We start from the raw sequence: 21,178 nt of genomic DNA on the forward strand, positions 1-21,178 counted from the left end.
GACTTTCCGTTGTGGAAATGAGCCTTCGTGCTGTGTTTTTTGCCATGAAACAAAAATATGTTACAGCTGGAAGATGCCTTGCCTGAGCAAATTGCACAGCAGGTGCTACTTCTCTGTTGTTATTAATTCAACACCCCCTACCCTCAGCCCGCTCAATCCTAACACTTCTCCAAGGAAGACAAAATCCCTGGGAGGTAGGACAAACTGAAATCATAAGTTATGCTCAATAATTTAATGTTTTATTGTATTTTATTATTAAGATTTTCACAGTTGAACACATTTTATAGAAATGCCCTGTACACCCACCACGTGAATTCTATCATTTTCACTGTACTATATTTGACTTGTCATATATTTATTAATGTAGCCATTCCTCAATTTATCTATTGACCAAACTTATTTTTTTCCTGGTGCATTTTAAAATAAATTGCACACACTTTCCCCTCAAGATGTCAAAATGGACATAATTAGACAGGCTATAATATGTGTTTATTTTTTCTTATGTTGTAAAAATTAGCATAATACGGAATGTAGGCATTTTAGTAAACATGTTCTGAGCTTTGCCATCCACCTACATAAAACACCCCCCTAGCAACCACAGAATATCATCCTCACCCCTAGAAAGTTGCCTCTTGCCCTTTCTTAGTCAATCTCTGCTACAACCCCAGATAAACATTGTTATGGTTGTTTATGGTTACTGTCGAGTCAATTTGTCTGTTATAGAAGTTCATAAATATAGAATGATCATGCAGTATGTACATTTTCAGACAGGTTGCCTTCATTTAGTGTAATACTTTTAAATTATTTTATATTGTTGTCCTTTTATTGCTAAATAAAAAATATATCATACCCACTGCCAGTGCCCAGCACCTGTCCCAATCACTCGCTGCCAAGAGGGTGCGAGCGGTGGCTGCTGGCCCCAATTACCCCTTCTCCACCTTCCCCTGCTCCTGAGTAGTGATCAGGGCAGCGCTGCTACTTACACCTGCTGACGGCACTGGTCCCACTCACACTTGCTGCTGGTGTCAGCCCCAACCGCTCCACACCATCAGTGAGTGTGAGGGGGGCCAGCCCTGTCAGTGCATGGAAGCAGCAGCAGTGGGAGCCAGGCTGCGATGGGAGGGGCTGGGCAGGGGCATAGAGGATGGGCCAAGACTTGTCCCTGTGCCCACCTCAGACTCATGGCCCACAGTTCCTTTCAAAGGTGTACGAATTTGTGCACTGGGCCCCTAGTGTTTTTAATAATTACACAAAATAACTTTTATATTTTTATTAATAATACACAAAAATATAATTGCTTTCTGGATATTAATCATGTATGCTGACATCTTACTAATCATGCATCCTCATTAGTTGTAGTAATTATACTGCAGATTCCTGATGATTTTGTAGGTAAGCAATATACCACCTGCAAATAGGTTTACTTTTTACTCTCTTATGTGTGTGTCTTGATGTCTATTTCTAACTTTTTTTCAAATGGCCAAGATCTCTATAGAAGGGTGAGAATAGAAAGTGTTATTCTAAGTTGCTACAGGTTTTAATTTTGAAGATATGTCAAATTTTATCAAGTGCTTTTTCACATTTATTGAAATTTAATTTGTACGTTTTCTTTATTTTGTTAATACAGTGAACTACATCAATTGATTTTTGGAAAGTTCAATTGATCTTGCATCTCTATGACAAAATCTATTGGCTATGATGCATTACTCTCTTATATATTGCTGGATTTGATTTTTTTTTAATATTGTTAATTTTGCACATAAGTTCATGGGGCATATTAAGGTCTAGTGTTATACATATATTGATTTTTTAAGTGTTACCTTCTCCTCTATATTGTAAATCAACTTGTGTAAGATTAATATTACTTTTCCTTTAAATGTTTAAATTTGCTAGTGATGTTGTCACAATCATAACTACCTAGTTAATATATATTATTTTTGTTAACCTCACCTGAGGATATTTTTTCCACTGATTTTCAGAGAGTTAAAGGGAGGGAGAGAGACACAGAGTGAGAAACATTCATGTAAGAGAGACACATCGGTTGGTTGCCTCCTGCACACGCCCACAACCAGCTATGTGCCCTTGACTGGAAAAGAACCTGCGACTTTTCAGGCCACAGGCCTCTGCTCTAGCCACTGAGCCCAACCAGCTACGTCACTCGTTAATATTAATAATAGGAAAAGAGTAAAGGGAAGGCCAGATATTAGGAGCATGGGCATCTGGGAAGCTTCTCCAGGGAGCTGCACATTTACACTCCTCAGGGAACCGTCAGTCCATTCCCTGCAAATCACTGGGGGAAGGCCCCATGAAAGGGGAAACAGATGCGTGCACAGGGCAGTCCGGGGGATGAAGTAACTAGGGAAAGTGGTTATCCTTCAGTCTAACCGGGCGGAAAAGGTAACTGGCCAGAGGATGGAGCCACTGCAAGCACACAAAATCCTGAAGGATTTACTGGTGAATCTCCGAGTTCAAACCTCAGACAAATGAATTTTCTCTCTCATTCCTCTTGTTTTGCTCCAGGTTCCTTGCACTTGTTTGCTCCATGACGTGGGCTAGCCCACCCCGTGGCCTTAGAAGCCATGTGGCTCCTGGCCATGAGAATCCCACATGCAGTGGACTGCAGATGGGAATACAAGTAAAGCCAGCCAGGCTCTGGACTGGACTGTACCATGGAGTGGACGTCTGGGCAGTGGCTTTGATCTTAGCTCTGCAAAAGACAAAATGGATCTTTTTCCATGGGGAACTGAGGGAGATGGGACCTTAAAGGAAAATCCCCTTAATGTTGTCTCATAAACACAACTTTCCATGACATCTCATCTTCCCATGGGGGCCTCAGGAAATTCTTATTCCTGTGGCACCTCAAGAGCCCACTTCCACCAGCAACATGTTGGGACACAGGACACCCTACCAATAACAATGCCATCTGCTACTGAAGTTTCCTTTTCTGGAAGTTTATAATAATGCACTCACTTTATTCACTAGACATAAATTCACTCAGATTTTGTCCTTTATTTCTTGTCAATAAGTTTCATTTCTTAAAGAAAATTGTTGTTTTAAAAATATATTTTTATTTATTTCACAGAGGAAGGGAGAGGGAGAGAGGGAGAAACATCAATGATGAGAGAGAATAATTGATTGGTGGCCTCCTGCATGACCCACACTGGGATCGAGCCAGCAACCTGGGCATGTGTCCTGACCAGGAATCAAACGCGACCTCCTGGTTCATAGGTTGACACTCAATCACTAACCCACCATAGCTAGGAAGAAAAGTATTTGATTTAAATTGGCAGAAAATTGCTCATAATGTTCTCTTTATTATTCTCTACATGCATTTACCACTTATACTTTTAACTACCCTTTCATTATTGATATTGGTAATTATTTTTTTATTTAAATTCTTTATTGTTGAAAGTATTACATAAGTCTTATTCTCCCCACCCCCACCCCCATTGACCTCTCCCTGGATGCTTCCACTCCCAGCACATACCCTCACCTCCCTGTCTGTGTCCATTGGTTATGCTCATATGCATGCATACAAGTCCTTTGGTTGATCTCTTATCCCCTTTCCCCTGTCTTTCCCTCTGAGGTTTGATGGTCTACTCGCTATTCATAGCAGTACAATTTACAATAACTGATTTGGAAGCAGCCTAAGTGCCCATCAGCAGATGAGTGGATTAAAAAACTCTGGTACATCTACACAATGAAAAATAATGAAAGAACTCTTACCATTCCTAATAGCATGGATGGACCTGGGGAGCATTATGTTAAGTGAAATAAGCCAGTCAGAGAAGGGTAAGCATCACATGATCTCACCCACTTGTGGAATATAATGAACAAGGTGATTTGTATTTTTGTTATCACTTTTCTTGATAAACCTGTTAGAAGTTTATCCATTTTGTTTATTGTTTCAATGTGTATGTTCTAGCAGGCATTTAACTTTGTCATTCTCAAAATGCAAACACTGTCTCTGTCTCTATCTGGAGTCTGTCTCTAACATGTACTCTTTATAGAAAGTCAAAAATACTCTTTCTACAAACTTTAGAGATCAGCTTTGCTAAGCACAATCTAGAATATAGTATAAACTCCTTAAGCTGATTTGTTTTGCTAATTTGAAGAGTCTGGAGCATGTACAAATTATTATATCTTGTAAACTGGTAGCAGATAATACTTTTTCCTATTTAAAAAGCAACCCTGTAAGTATATATTTAGTTTTACTTCCTTACTCAAGCTATTGAATTATGAACCATAGGGGTTTTATTATATCATAATTATTATTCTATTTCACTATATTTAATTCTAGTTTTTATAAAATATTACTAATAATGCCTCCAGCTCTCATAATATTATGTGTTAACATGTCTAAATGTAATTTTTAAAACAATCACTTATTTCCTTTATGGTATGGAACTTACCTATTTAGGATGAGGGCTTTTTTTTCACTAGTCCTGTATGTCTTTAGTTTTATCATGTCTCCTATTTGCTGGTATTTCATAAAGTATATTTAAAAGCACATTACCTATGGATATAAGGAATCTAGTAATGACATTTCTTATAGTGAATGATTAAATAATTCATAGTAATATATTTCTGAGGGTAAGTTTCTCTTATAACTTTCATTAGTCATTGATCAGACAAACATTCCCTAAAGCGCTTGCTCCCTACTATTGTTTTTTCCCAGTGACCCTCATTATTGAGATGAGTTGGGGATTTAAAGAGTAAAAAAAAAAACAGGAGAAAAGAAAATTTACCTTAAATGTTCATCATCATTCATTGAATTATTTAGGTCAATAAAAAAAAAAAGTATATATCTCCAATACTAAATCTTAAAGATGTAATATTCTTCTGAAAATAAGACTTGAATGTGTCTTTATAAGGAAATATGCTGACTTTTATGAGTATTTTACATATGAAACTCAACAGAGATCATTTTTCTTTTAGATATTCATTACACTTGTCTATTTGACTGTCTCCATTTGGAAAGCCACACGGGAATGAAGTAAAAAAGACTATTTCTTCCACTAATATAACTATTATTCATATGTTATCCCACTCTTAACCTCTAATCTTAAAATTCATGTGAATATTAGCATTTGTAAAGTTACAGTGTTTCATATCTATTTCTTCTGACAATTTCCTTTCTGAGAAATATTGATTTACCTTTTGCAGGGTCAGCCTAAAAAATTTCACAAGATACAATAAATCTTTTTAATCTTCCTATGTCCACATTTGGCCTTAATCTCCGTGTTCATTTGGGGGCACAGATACCCAGAATGAAATTTTATTTTTCACATGCGGTGGATTTCATGTTTAACAACTCAACAACCTTTTGCTTAAGATTAAATGCTTCATTGCGTCTATAGGCAGTTTTGTATTTATTATGTCCAAGGTAGTGGTATTTGAAATAAATGGAATTGAGTGACTCTGTGAAATAGATTCTGAAATCCATATATTGTTTGTTGCTCCATCTCAAAGAAAAAGAAAATAATTTCAATCCCCACTGTGAACAGAGCTGTCTATGTGAGACATACAAAAGCTATGAAAGTGGAAGGCATTTTAATTCTAGTTGTTTGACTCAGTTCCTTTTTTGCTGTTCATCTGAATTCCTGGAATCATAGAATGATTCTTCATATTTTTTATTATTTTCCTAAAAAAGAGAGGATATGTTTCTCTGGGTTTTTTTTTAAGTCCATGTATTACAATTTCACAACATCTTTGAAGTCTACTAGTTCATCTTTGTCATATGACTATTTACCAAAATAAGTTGGATATTAAACATATAAAAAATGTATATGTAATATACATAGAGCATATAGTATATATATTGGCCGCCACACTTTTCTTAGATAAGTCCCAGGATATGACCACACCTAGGCCTTTTCTCTTACTCTTCACTCCACCTAGAATTTTTTATCAAATATACCTGTGTGATTCCACCCTCCCCCCCCCCTTCTTTCTGAATATCTCTGCTAAAAATTCCCTCATTAGAAAAATAATCTGTGACTCATCCTTTATTCCTTATTGCCTTCCTTTATTATGTTATCATAATTACCAGTTACAAACTTAGGTATAAAAAACAACACACCTTTCTTCATTTTCCTATAACCACCCCCCCACCCCCCAGTGTATTTTGAGGGAGAAAGGAATAAAGATAAATTCCAAAGCAGAACACTTGAGTCATTTCCAGTTAAAATTCATTCATATTTTTTTATTTCTTATTCATTACAAGCTGAACATGGTCAAATTATAGGTATCTCCTTCCTACTCTAACTTCTGAGGTTCAAAGAAGTCTTGAGCAATCTTATACTCTTCTGTACAAATATCTCCTAGTGTGTACAATCATCCATGTGACTTTTGGACTTCATCATTCCTGTTTATTAGCTGTAGATTTTTGTCACCAGGGCTGGAGGAGAGTGGGGGTAAGAGTGGAAGTGAGTCATTGAAGCCACTGAATTTCATCCGGTGTCTTGTTCATACTCATATCTGAGGCTATAATGGCCTTGTCATAATTATTAGACCACGTTTAGGCTGAAGTCTCCTTCTCCAGCTGTTTTGCTTTTCCTTTTCAGGGACATGAAATGTTTCTACTGCTCCTCTATTTCTTTGACCTGCCTTTGGGGCCTCAGACTGACATATTGCCCTCCCTGGCCTGATTTCACATGCATCCCTCTCTATTCTGTCCCCACACAGGGGCACCAAGGATACCTCTGGTGACGGGTATCCTCTCAGAGTTCCAGTTCTGAAGGGAAGGATTAGTAGCAGATACTCATCAATCCACTCCTAAGTATTATTCCTTAAGAGTGCCTTCAGTTTTCTGTTTTGAAAAAAGTTCTTGACGAAAGGTGAAAGATTAGCCATGATCATTGGCGTGGAAAATGTTGATATAAAAATGTTATACATTACAGAAAGGCTGACACATATACAGATAATAGTTATGATATATTACACCATGCTTTCAGTTGTGAACAAACAAACAAACAAATAAACAAACAAAAAAACCTTCTCTAATTCTCCTTTATGCCATTCAGGGTTTCTTTGCTCAGAGAATGGTTACTATATTCTGGGAGCATCCACATCACCTAATTAGAGTGAAGTATCTGGTCTCCAATTATTCTCTAGACAAAGTCCTTCTCCTCAGTTATCTTGCATATCTTGCATACATCACTGGATCACCAGGGATCCTCCCAGGGCATCCAGTCATTGATTCAAAGTACTGCATCTTCATTTTACACATTATTTCAAGGCAGCAATTTCTCTTATTCCTTTGCTTCTCTCATGGTAGAATCAGACACTTATTTCTTCCTACACTTACTGAGGCCTCAAGACACTAACTTATCCCGGGATCTCTCTGACCAACTCCTCTCTCTCTCTCATCTTCTTTCAAGAAATCAAACATGCATACCTTTCATTTGGTTATCTCCAAGTCTATCTGAGGTTCTATCTCCGTCTCTAGGATTCGTCACATGGGGGCTACTCTTTTCCATTTTCCTAACCTGCCATAGTTGCTTGAACTTCATTGATACTGAGAAATGTGTTTTTCTATGAAAAAAGGTAAAGCTCAGCCAGCCTGTCTCAGTGGTTGGGTATCTACCTAGGAACCAGGAGGTCATGATTCCATTCGTAGTCAGGGCACAAGTCCTGATTGTAGGCTTGATCCCCAGACATCACTTGTTTAACACAGCCCAATCATTTCTATTACACATATATTGTACAACTTCTTCATAATACTCATCCTCCAGGGTACTTTACAAGATAAAAGAAAATGTAAGACATATGCACTGACTTCAAGTCTATTGGTTATGTTGTTGAAACAATGCAAACTTACATTATACTGGTAAGGCCAAAAATTTACAATGTAAAAACAAAGAGCAAGTGGTATGGTAGTTAAATGTAGAAGTTTAAAGAATAAAGTGGTCACTAGAGGTCAGAAGAGACAAAGCAAATCAAATGTCTTAAAGGAACCAGGACTTGAGCTGTTCCTGAGAACTGAATTATATTTCATGGAAAGGAGAAGGAAGATATTCTTGGATGCTGCCTACACAATTATTGAACCACTGCAAAGCAGCTACCCCTCTCTCTCTCTCTCTCTCTCTCTCTCTCTCTCTCTCTCTCTCTCTCTCTCTCTCTCTTCATCTTTTAGAGCATCATCTTTGCCACCTGCAGTCAAAAATATGCAAAATCATCCCAAATAAAGTGATATTACCTTTTAAGGGACCCTGCTAACCTATTATCATGAACATTTCAGGTATTTCTTCTTAAAAATAAATTACAATATATTATAAACAAAAACTTCATTAAGATCGATTTTATCCTATTTGTGTCTCTGATAACCAGAACAAAGTACATTATTTATTGATCTCTTATCCACATTCTTCTACTTTACGATTACGAAATGATTTCTGACTTATAAAGAATGACCCATAGAGTCAAATGTCATCTCCCTACTCAATAGAGTGCTGATTCCTGTTACTAAATGATATCCTTATCCTAGAAATGTAATGCATATGTTGCTTATTATAGTATTGCAATAAAATATTGATGTGCTAATACCTTATCCACTTAAATGATATGAGGCCAGGGGTACAAGAAGAAGGCTAGTCTATCAGAATTTCATCACAGGATATATATTAAAAAGGCATGTAGTACGTTCTGCTACAATGCTCTAATTTTCCTCCCTCATGCCTTAGTGTAACTATTCCATTAATATGTTTTTTACTTTGTTTTTGATGTTTCTTTTTCAAGGTGATGGGGATCGCTTTGTGAAGATTCAAGCAAAGTTTTTATGCTTTGCTCTCTAGACAGGATGTCAGCCTCAGGGGGTTTTAGCCTTTGCTTGTGTACTGGGTCAAAGTGCAGTCTTTAAAACACCATTGTCTTTATCAATTGTCTTCTGCAGTCAGCTTCATTTACCTGCAATGCTGGCTTCCTGCTTTACTATCTAAAGGTAAGGCTGTATCTCTTAGCCTCTGTCTCAAACCTCAGCTTTCCAAAACACTGTGATTGATGGAATTCTATGGTTGTGGTCTTACCTCCCAAACTTGCCTTCTGCTTTCCATAAGAGTAAAAGCAATATTTTTAAACTTTTGGGCTGGAGGCAAGTTTGTTTTTTTGTTTTTTTCTTTAAATAAGAACTGACAATAATTATGCTGTTCTTCCTTAGCTCCAAAAGCTGTCCTTCCTAATGAGTTAACTAAACCTTAATCAATAATGATGGTTCTGGATCTTTTGTCAATCACTTCATGAGCAGTTTTATGCAAATTGCCTTTTCACATACATTATTATGCCTGATCTTTATCTGATATGTGTTAACGAAAAAACATTGAAACCTGTAAAGAATTTTTTTGTGAGTTTATTTGAGCCAAAATTGTTGACATGTGCCGGGAAGCAGAACCTCAACGGATTGAGATAATGCTCCGGAGAATGGCAGGTTACATTTCTATATTTATACATTGCAATCAAAGGAAAGGGACTTAGGTGAGTTACATGAAATTCATTGGTGATAGATTAGGGAGGTGGGACAGAGCGAAGTGGGGAAACCTCTGGGATAGGGTAAAAGGTTAAATGATGGACAGGAGCTTCTTTCACAGAGATGGATGGATACAGGATACTCTAACGTAATTAACAGTTGACAATTAACTTGATAACAATAACAATGAGGAATGTCTCGAGGCCATTTGTTGTGCCCTGAGGGGTCCGGAGTAAAAGGAAGTTACAAGTTACCCAGACATCTCGCAGATATGTTATCTTAGATGCAGGAAGGCAGAGGAGTTCAGTAAAAGATCAAAGTTGATCTTTGTCAGGTGAAATCTCTGGGACATGACTACCTACTATAACCTGTTAGATATTTCATTTTCAAACCATCTCTTGTGGTTATCTTAGGTCTCTGGGTTTGCAAGACCGCCACACAGGCCTTCCTTGAGCTTGTCAGGTTAGCTTGTGGCTCTTTTCTTTCACATATGTTAGAAAAAGAAAAATACATATGCATATACATTTGTGAACATGCATGTATACACACACACACACACACATTTCTTTTTAATTCCTTGTTTTGGATCTCTGTAAAACTATACCTGCAAACCAAGGTATCTGGGACTATTACCTCGGATGGGAAATTATGCAGCAGAATAAAGAGGACAGAGTAAAATTATACACTTCTAAGTATCTAAGCAGCCTTAAAAAAGTAGGGTTTTGATTTGCAAGGATAAATCCTTTTGAGAAAGAAAAGGTTTCAGAATTCAGATAACTTGTTTTTGCATATCAAAAGCAAATCCCAAAAGAATCTGCTTTAAAGCTTCTGCCACTTAAAATAAATAAATAAATAAATAAATAATCCAATCTTCCCCTTTTCTTACTAAGCAAAACCAGGGGGGGAAAAAGGGGGTGGGGGGGGGTGGGGGCAAGCCATGAGTTATTTGCTGATCTGAGTTCAGAAAACGGGCCTGGCCTAAGACACTCCTTCCCCAGGCAGTAGGAAACAGTGAAACCCCAGACAGGGTTTGGTTTGAATAAAGAGCTCCAAGAACCCTATATCTCACTGATCGTCGATGCCCCGAGAAATAGTGACTCTTGTAGAGAAATGTCTGTGGCAGCATCCTGGTCAGGCAAGATGATGGACACAGTGTCACGAAAGTCTAGGAGGGAGGGTCTGAAACAGCTCCCAGTCCATGTGGCTCCAATTAGGAAGAATACTCAAATGAATACTACACATATGCAAAGATTCCTATATCTTAGGTAAGAAAATAAAACAGGATATAGATAAGGAAGTAGAAAATAAGAAAATTATAAAATAGGCTATGAACACTATTTACTGTTTAATATTAAGTTATACTTAATAGCCAATAGTTATATGATGACTTGAGTTCGTATTATTTATAGAAAAATAAAGTCTTATATTTATTGAGTTGTGCTTTTGGCATGATAATAAATTATATAAGTTATACCCATAAACAAAACAGAACAGAAAATATTAATTCCATTTTTTAGATGAAGAAACTCAGGCTCGTCCTAGTTGAGTGGCTCAGTTGGTTGGAGTGTTGCCCCATATACCAAAAAGTTGTGGTTTTAATTCCCGGTCAGGGCAAATACATAAGTTGCAGGTTTCATCCCTGGTCGTAGTTCATACTAGAGGCAACCATTTGATCTCTCTCTCTCTCTCCCTTCCTTTCTCTCTCTAATAAAAAAGGGAGAGAAACTGAGGCTCATTTACCAACCAACACAAAATCTAATCAGCAAGTGTGTAAAGTTTGGTGGTGGGATAGACCCACATTACCTGTTTCTTTGTGCAATATTTACAATAACACTTTTTTTTTCTTGTAGAGTTATCCCTTAATCCATACTTTCATGAATCTATACTAGGATTGGGAGTAAATTATTTTGGGATCAAGGTAGGAATCTGGATTTGTATAATCAGATTATTGCATTTTGTGTGTGTGTGTGTGTGTGTGTGTGTGTGTGTGTGTGTGTGGCTTTTTAGTCTTCTCAACAGTAGTACAGAATACTGCATATATATAAAAAAAATCACTGTCTGTCAAAATCTGCTTATGTATCTATCTATTTATTACTCACATTCTACTTTACCTTTAAATTTTGACTTGCAGGAAAGCAGGAAATTTGTCTTTTTTTTTGTTCACTTTCATAACATTGTGGCTAAACATTGCTGCACACATAATATGCCTGGGGTAAGAATCCGTTTAGCCCATTCACTAATGAAGAACAGTGAATCTCATCAAGTACGGCACTACAACAAACAGAATGTAAACTAATTAATTTCAAGTTTAATTTTTGTGAGTACCATTAGATTAATTATATTGCACACAACACATTTTCATAGATATCTCTAGAAGGGTTATTCTCTATCACTAAATAATCACTCTGTGAACTAGTTGAAAATGCAATTCTCAAACCCATCATTAAAAATTCTACTTCAATGGATCTGGAATAAGCCCCCCAAATCATTTAACAATTGTTTATTAAATACCCTAAAGAATATGGTCAAGTTGCCATTTCAGTTCAGGTTCCAAAGCTTTTAAAAAATATATTTTATTGATTTTTTACAGAGAGGAAGGGAGAGGGAGAGAGATTTAGAAACGTCAATGAGAGAGAAACATCGACCAACTGCCTCTTGCACACTCCCTACTAGAGATGTGCCCGCAACCAATGTACATGCCCCTTCCAAAGCTTTTAGTCAAATTTCACTATGTTAAGCACATGTTGTATACCTGTCAGCATTTTCTTCCAACTGCTTTTTATATATCATACGCCTATAAAATAGGCACCAGTTTCATATATTGAAAAAATATGGAAGATGACATCATTTTGGGGGGAAATGTTGTATGTATAAAATTGACATTGCATGAGACTTGGGCCTATATTTTTAACATGCTCTACTGGTAAGTTACATAGCTATTATGGTCATCAAACAAAATATAAAATTTCCTTAATTAGTTATTCGTTTTAGTAGAAGCACATCATTTTGAAGAAACTACATAAATATACATATACTAGAGGCCCAGTGCATGAAATTCATGCATGGAGTTGTGTTCCTCAGCCCAGCCTGCACCTTCTCCAATCTGGGACATCTCTCTCACAATCCAGGACTGCTGGCTCCCAACTGCTCACCTGTCTGCCTTCCTGATTGCCCCTAACCACTTCTGCCTGCCAGCCTGATCACCCCCTAACCACTCCCCTGCCAGCCTGATTGATGCCTAATTGCTCTCCTGACAGCCTGGTCCCCCCAACTGCCCTCCCCTGCCAGCCTTGTCACCCATAACTGCTTTCCCCTGTAGGCCTGGGTCCCCCAAACTGCCCTCCCTTGCAGGCCTTGTCCCTCCCAACTGCCCTCCCTGCTGGCCATGTTTTGGCAGCCATCTTGTGTCCACATGGGGGCAGCCATCTTATATAGTGGAGTGACAGTCAATTTGCATATTACTCTTTTATTAGATAGGATAATTCAAAGAATTATCATAAACTCAAAGCTGTGTCATTACCACTGAGGTGAAAAAATAAAGCACTGGTAGCAGACAGAAGCACACTCATGTCCTCTCCAACTGTTCCTCTTTTTCCTATGCAAATGTTATCACTATCCTGATATCTCATACTGCAATTAAATCTGTGGGTTTTGACCTTTATATGCAGTTGTGTGTGTGTGTGTGTGTGTGTGTGTGTGTGTGTGTGTATGTGTGCGCGCGCAAGCTCACGCCTTCTTTCACTTCATGGTATTTTTATAAAACAATCTATGTTGCTTCATCCAACTGCAGTGTTTTAATTTCTACTGTATAACATATGACAATTTATTCATTCTTTCTATTAGTAAAAGGAGAATTGACTTTACACTCTTTATTGTTCATAGTCGACCTTACCACCAGTTTTTTAGTGTGATGATGATGAGATCTTTATCTGGTTTATTAATTGATTAACACCAAGGATATAGTATAATGCCTGGATTGGGACAAGTAACTCAATGTTTGTTGAACTGAAATAACTTGAACTAAAAACTGGAGATTTAATTAGCCTATTTTTGAAGTCTATTGTCAGAAAACAATGCAAACACTTATATTTTGTTTTTTGAAAGTTTTTACTTATCATTGATACCTATATTGAACTATTGTGACTGATAGAAAAGGATTTGAAGTTTCTGTTGAATATATTATCAGTGTGTATAAATGATTTGGGAAACAAACCTCAAATTGTTTTTCAAATAGAGCACACAAAATTGAAGATTTGGCCAGAACTATGAAAAAAGCCTGACATTAATCTTATATAAATACGTTTGAAGTATCAATTTTTAAACATTTGATATAGTTTTTTGAAATTTGCAATAAATATCTTGAAAACATCTTAATCCAACACTTTAGAAAAAATAGAGAAATATTTTTATTTATATATGGAAAATAGGTATCACAGATAGACACATTTAAATGTGTAATTTTAATTTATGTTGAATAATATTTATTATAAGTATTTGATAACATCCAAAAGAAGTGAATTACTAAGTTATTAATGATATATATGATATATTTAATTAACTGAATTAATAATAACAGTGGCATTAGAGGGGTATTCAATTCATTTATAATATAATAATGTACTGGTTAACACTTAAGAAAAGTGGCCAGTCATTATCAATGTATCATTGTGCATCGTGCTAACATTAATTGAATCAAATTAATGTGGTGTTGCCTTTATTTTAAGCGGGTATTAATGAGTGCTTCATTATTTCAAAATGTTGCAATGACATTATCAACATATCAAATGCTTAACTTAAATGTTTAGCATTAAAATGTTCAATGGATACTCATGTTAATGAGAACTTTTTTTCTTTTGTTAAAATTATAATTAAAGGCAGGTAAGATAAAGACTCTTTAAAAGTATATAAATATATTAACAGGACCACCTTAAAAGTTGTTCTTTTGAGGAATAATAAGACATGTAAAGCTATGGATACATTTTTTCACACTCTACTTTTAGCAACTAGATCAGTACATTTCTATTAAAAGACAGAAATATGACTTCATATTAATAATAGAATCAAAACAGATGGAACTATCTAATGGTTCAGGCAGGAAATTGGAGTAGGAATTATAGCTTCTTACCCTTATATCTACCACTAATTCACTAAATAACCTTGGGCAAATTACTTAAGCTGCCAGGTCAAATTTTCTAAGTGCACATCTTCTTTTTTTATGCCCAGAGCTCATATTAACAGAAAAGGATGTGCTAGAGATATAGAAAGAGGAAATGATATAATATAGAGTGAAGAAAAAAGCCTTTGGCATGAAAGAGATTTAAGTGTTTCACCCAAAGTTTCACAGTTAGTACATGAATTCAACTGTAGATTCAAATTCAATTTCAAGTGCAGGACTTATGGGCCCTCAATGACCAAGACTTTAATAGCAGCATAAGAATAGTTAACCTGATTTGCATTATGATAGAATGAGTTTAGGATCTGCTTGGATTTGTGCTCATTTTATCAGGCACTTATTAAGCTAGAACTTGCTTTCAATTACTCCATTGTTTTTCAAATTTATTTCAGCCTTTATCCTTTAAAAACAAAGCAAAACATTTAGATGCTATTTAAGACCATTGGGATGATGAGAGAGCGCTTAGAAACAGAGCACTATGCCTGAGGTCTCTGAATGTCAACGTTTACCTGTCAGGTAATAAAAGAACTTCTAAAGGACAGTGAAATAAACTTGTCTCTGTCTCTGTCTTCTATCTTCTCACTGACCAAATTCTTTAAGTTAACATGGCACACTGATTCTACCTCTTACACAGAATTTGAGTCTATCCACACATTTTCATTTAAAATGAAATTAATTAAATTAATCTGGATTAATAGTATTCCTGGGGAATTTTTTACTACTCCACTTGTTTCTAACATTTCCTTCTCAAACATAGTCTTCACATGGTCTATATAACATACTTCTGTGATCCTTTTAAGGTCAGTTTTAATCTAGTATATTAATCGCAAAAAAAAAAATCTGAACTTCTAATGTTCTAACTACAAAGAATACCCATAGACTTATCTTTCTCTCCTGCTGGAACAACCACATAATTCTGTTGCTAATATGCACCCTTTAGAACTTGAACTTCACCTCCATAAAGCTTTTGTGATTTGCTCATACTGATTATTGGTGCTCTCCTCTGATCTCCATGGTACACTATATATATCATTACAATCACATTTATTTCATTGGTTTATACTTAGGAGATTTTCAATTTTTTCCTATTAAATTTTGCTCACTTAGAGATAATGCTACATATACCTAGTTCAACATGCCACAGGAAAATCACACCAGAGAGTTAAACACGCAATACAACTTCATTATGGAGGTCAAGGCTATTGCAATAGAGAAGAGAAGTTGAAGTCAACTTCATTGCAAAGAAAGGTGGGAGATTGTTTTAAGCACTGACCTGAGCTAGTGGAAAAGTACTGGAGGTTATTAGGAAGGAGGTTGGTCAATGTGATGAGCCACTTTTTAATTGGCTTGCTTATAGGAGTTATGCTCTACCTTTTTGCAGAGACTGGGGCATACTGGCATTAGCTTTTTTGCTTCTATTTCAAATGGATAGATCCAAGGTCCTATATAAAGAAAAAAATTTCCAGCAAGGAGCTGGAAGTTTTATATCTCAAAAGACCAGAGAAAGAATTTACAGTTGCAAGCTTCCTAGAGGAAATGCTCAAAGAAAGGCAGGTCAGGGGCCTACAGTAAAGAAGAAACCTGTCTAAAGTGTAGTCAAGCTGAAGGGAATAGAAAGGCCATCTTGATCGATATTTATATTCACTGTCTGAGGCATGTTAAACACTCTAGAAATTTTACTTTGCTCTTATGGCCTTTAAAACCTAACAGGATATTCTAGTACAAACATTTTCTTAAAGATAGACTGATAGGAGTACTTAAATGGTCATTTTGCAGAGTTGCTATTAGTCAAATGTGGGTGAAAGAGTAAAATTCTTGGGGCCACAGTTTTACAAAAAACCCCACAGCTTCATAACTTTTTTACCTCCAAAAAGTCTACCACGTACTCATAAAATGATCCAGTCCTGCTTGGGAAGGGAAGGAGAGGCATAATATTGTGAAATGTGTCAACACACTTGCCGGAACAAAGTTCCACTCTCCAGTGGGAAAGACTTCAGCAGCATCTTACCCTATACAGTATTTGTCCCTCTCTGGTTGCTTTACTTTCCTTGTCTCACTTAAGGAAAGAAGAGATAAAGTCAAGTAACACTTGTGAAGTCACAGTACAGGGTCAGAGATCCACTAAAGAGACTGAGATTTAAACATAAGAACACAAAACACTTCTGCTTGTCCAATCCTTACCACCAACAGCAGGCTTAAGAGCTAAAGGTCTCACACTGTCGAAATGGTTTGTGAATCTGCTTGATTTCTTCTTCTCACTCACTTTGTACACACAGATAATTCTAGCGACACAAAATTTTTCCAATCTGTATTACTCCACTTATATTTATGATAGGAATAGGAGAGAGGAATAACTAACATCTATTTCTTATTTTATATCTTACACTGTAGAAGTATTTTTCAATTTCTTTGAAACATGTAATAAAAAGGGTAATATGAAAATTGACCCTAACAGCAGGATGACTGGGATTGACTGGTCACTATGACATGTACTGACCCATAGGAGAAGCTCCACTCAGCCACAGGTCCCGCTGAGGGCTGTGAGCACAGCGGTGGTGGCAGGAACCTCTCTCTCCTCCTCAGCAGTGCTAAGAATGTTCAAATATGGCTTAGGCCTGCTCCTCCGGGCCTAAGCTGTCTGTCGGACATCCCCCGGGGGCTCCCAGGCTGCCAGAGGGATGATGACTGACTGCCCGTGTAGGCCCAATCCCCTGGGGAGCAGGCCTAAGCTGGCAGGAGGACATTCCTTAAAGATCCAAGACTGCAAGACGGTGCAGACCGGGCTGAGGGACCTCCCCAAGTGCACGAATTTTTGTACACGAGGCCTCTCGTCTATATAATAAAAGACTAAGTGACCATTACGGCTTAACAAGCAGAATGACTGGTCACTACGACGCGCACTGACCACTAAGGGGCAGATGCTCAACACAGGAGCTTCCCCCTGGTAGTCAGTGTACTCCCACAAGAGGAATGCCACTCAGCCAGAAGTTGGGATCACAGCTGGCAAGCACAGTGGCAGTGGCGGGAGCCTCTCCTGCCTCTGTGACAGCACTGAGGAGCAGCGAGCCAAGTGGTAAAAGGCGGCGAGCAGGCAGGCAGTAAGGAGCTACAGGTCCTGAACTGTGGGAGGGTTCAGGCTGGGTTGAGGGACAACCCCCTCCACCCCCCACCGCCCCCAGCACACAAATTCTGTGCACAGGGCCTCTAGTTTCAATATAAAGATACAAAGACTGAGGTATTGAATATTTTTGCTGAAGGTTCTACAACTTGAAATAGAAAATTCAAAAGAAGCAGGAAGTAAACATAAATATAAAAGTTTGTATTTTAAATCAATTCCTAAAATAGATAAAGCCCTCATGAGCCTAATGATAGGGAAAGAATGAGGAAAAGAAAAAAAGATGAAACTAGAAAAAATAAAGCAAAGGTAAATTAAAATAAAAGGAACTTCAAGAATTATAAAAGAAAATTACTTGCAATTTTAACCAAAATAATGAAAACTCTATAAAATGAAGAATTTTTAATCTAAATGTATGTCACCAAAATTTCCTTTAGAAGAAATGAAAAAGTGTAATATTTTAATTGTCATAGGAAATATGAGTAGGGGGATTAAAAGTTAAAAACCTTAAAATACATGTTCACCGTTGAATTTTATCTACCCTTTTCAAAACATATTTCAGTTTTCTAAATTGTTGAAGATATAATAACATGAAAAAATTTTCAATTCATTATATAAAGCTAAAATAACTATGATGGTACCAGTAGAGGATAAAAGGGAATTTAATTAAATTTAAATGTTAATTATAAAAAAGCTCTTGAAAACAAAACAAAAAAGAACAGATGCTACATTAGCCTTTATAATAAAAGCCTCATATGTTAAGTGCCCAGTCATACATTTGGCTGTTCAACCAATCAATGCATAATATGCTAATGATATGTTAATGGCACTCAAATGCTCGCTATGACTTGCACTGACCACCAGGGGGCAAACAGTTGACCAGTCAACCAGTCGACCAGTTGCTATGATGTATACTGACCACCAGGAGGCAGATACTCCAACTAATAGGTTAACTTGCTGCTGGGTCCAGCCAATTGGAACTGAGTGAGATGGGCCATACATGCCCTGAAGCCCTCCTATGCGCCCTCCCTGACTGGCCAACCTCATGCATCCCTTCCTGGTCCCAATTGTGCACTGGTGGGGTCACATGCTTGGCCTGTGCCCTCTCTCAATCTGGGACCCCCTGGGGGATGTCGGAGAGCTGGTTTCAGCTCGATCCCACAGGCTAGGCCGAGGGACCCCTCTGGTGCACAAATTCATGCACCAGGCCTCTATCTAATAGTTTAACTATAATAGACTATTTAACAAAATTGAACAGCAAATGTGTGTGTGTGTGTGTGTGTGTGTGTGTGTATGATTTCAGAGAGAAAAGAAGAGGAAGAGAGTGATAGAAATAGAATCATCAATGATGAGACAGAATCATTGATTGGCTGCCTCCTGCACATCTCCCACTGGGGATCAATCCTGTAACCTTTGACCTGAATCGAGCCTGGGATCCTTCAGTCCACAGGCCAATGCTCTATCTACTGACCCAAACCAGCCAGGGCCAGAAAATAAAATTTTAAATACAGAAGCCCTAATATAATTTTTAAAGCAATGATATTCTTTATCATCATTGTTATTTGTGTTTTTGTTGAAAGTTCTAGTAAATGGTATAAACAAAATAACTAGAGCAAATATTAAAAAAGAAGCAAATATTAAAAAATTATCTTTTTCTGCTGATAATGTTATATCGTAAAGCCCAAAGTACTACTTTAAAAATACTATAGTTAATAATGAAGGTTTGTGTGGGTGTGTGGATTCATCCTTAATTTATATTATGACAATAAACCTAGAAATGTAAGTGAAATAAAAAATTCCATTAAGAATCTAAGCAAAAAATTTGGCATGTGTATTACATCAAAATCATAAGTTAAAAGGCATATCCTAATATGAAGATAGCCATAATAGTCTTTGAATACCTTACCATATGATCTTAGCCAATGGGGAAATACAAAATCCTTGATGGCTCTTGATCAAAAATGCAAAATAAGAAAAATATGAATTATAACAAAAACATTTATAAATTTAATGCAATTCCATTTGTTGGATTTGGAAAAACAGCCTGAAATTTTAAATATGCAAATAAAACTCATAATAAAATCTTATGAAAATAAAAACAATATGGTAAAATTTTCCTTACAGATACCAGATAGCAGCAAGGAGAAACAAAATGGAACATCATTATTTATATAACAATATATGACACATTTAGTGTAATTCCAATTTAGTGTAAAGTATTTAATATATGTACATAGTTTAAAATTCATCAGGAAGAAAAATAGAATTGGATGTGCATTTCACATCGCATCTAAAAATAGATTCCAGACAGTTTTGTTGCTGGGGTAAATGGGGTCCTATCACGGAACCACAAGAAAAGCACTTCTGGGGACTCACACATGGGAGGCTGAGGTGTAATGGTAGGATGTATTATAATAGAAATAAAAGACTGCCTCATGGTCCCAGTGTCTCTTCTCTATTTGTCCCATTGTTGAGGAAGTCCTGTGTCTTCAGCAAGCCCAGAAATAGGGCCATCGTCCAGAAATTCTGTATCAATAATTCTTAGTCCAAGTCAGTTTCTGCCCCATTTAGCTAGCTTAGCCTCTGTTCCCAGCTGCGGTCCAAGGACACTGAGTTGTGTGTGTGTGTAGGCCTGGTGCTTGCACTTGGAGCCCACACTTGGAGCCTATGGGGCTGCTGGGCCTGTATGGCTCCTATGGAGGGAGTAACATGAACCTGTGTTACTGAGGGGGAAAGAGGGAGGAAGAGGAGAGAGAGGAAGGGAAGTAGGAAAGGAGAGAGGGAAGGCAAGAGAGAGAGAGACTGAGAGACTTTGCCTTTGTTAGGTTCTGATTATATTATATGGGGCTTGGAAAGAACCAGGTGCTAATTCAAACTAACCAATTTTCCAATCCTTAGAAGGTTTGTGCCTGGCCCTCCCCTTAACCAATCAATTTCCTAGATCTTCTGGGGTTCTGTGTCTCTTATCCAATCTGATCCTTTCCCACACTGATCTTTTTCCACTTTATGGTCCTGTCTTAATTCCTACTGAGCATGTTTCAAAATAGAAGCACCCCCTCTAGGCCATCTTAGCTTCCATTGCACATGGGCTCAGAAGAGGCATTTCCCCTGCTCTTTTCATTTCCCCCTAGATAATCCTGGCTAAGGACCTAATGACAGATAAGGATTTTCCTGTTTTCTTTGGAGAGCAGCAGTCCCTGGGGAGCCAACGAATGCTGCAACTTCCTAGTGAAGCAGGCTTACTTTCCAATTCAGTTTATTATGTTTAATGTCCTATTCCTTTTGCTCCCTGCCTTTATTAATACTTAATAATATATCTATGCTGATAGTTTAAGGCTTAAATTAGGGCGTATTAGTTACCATATCTGGTAATGTATATCTAAGAAGGGCCAAAGTCTAGGCTCTACACATGTCCCTGTTGGTGAGT

Source organism: Pipistrellus kuhlii, unplaced genomic scaffold (genome assembly GCF_014108245.1).
Source record: "Pipistrellus kuhlii isolate mPipKuh1 unplaced genomic scaffold, mPipKuh1.p scaffold_m20_p_8, whole genome shotgun sequence".
NCBI classification, from domain to species: Eukaryota; Metazoa; Chordata; class Mammalia; order Chiroptera; family Vespertilionidae; genus Pipistrellus; species Pipistrellus kuhlii.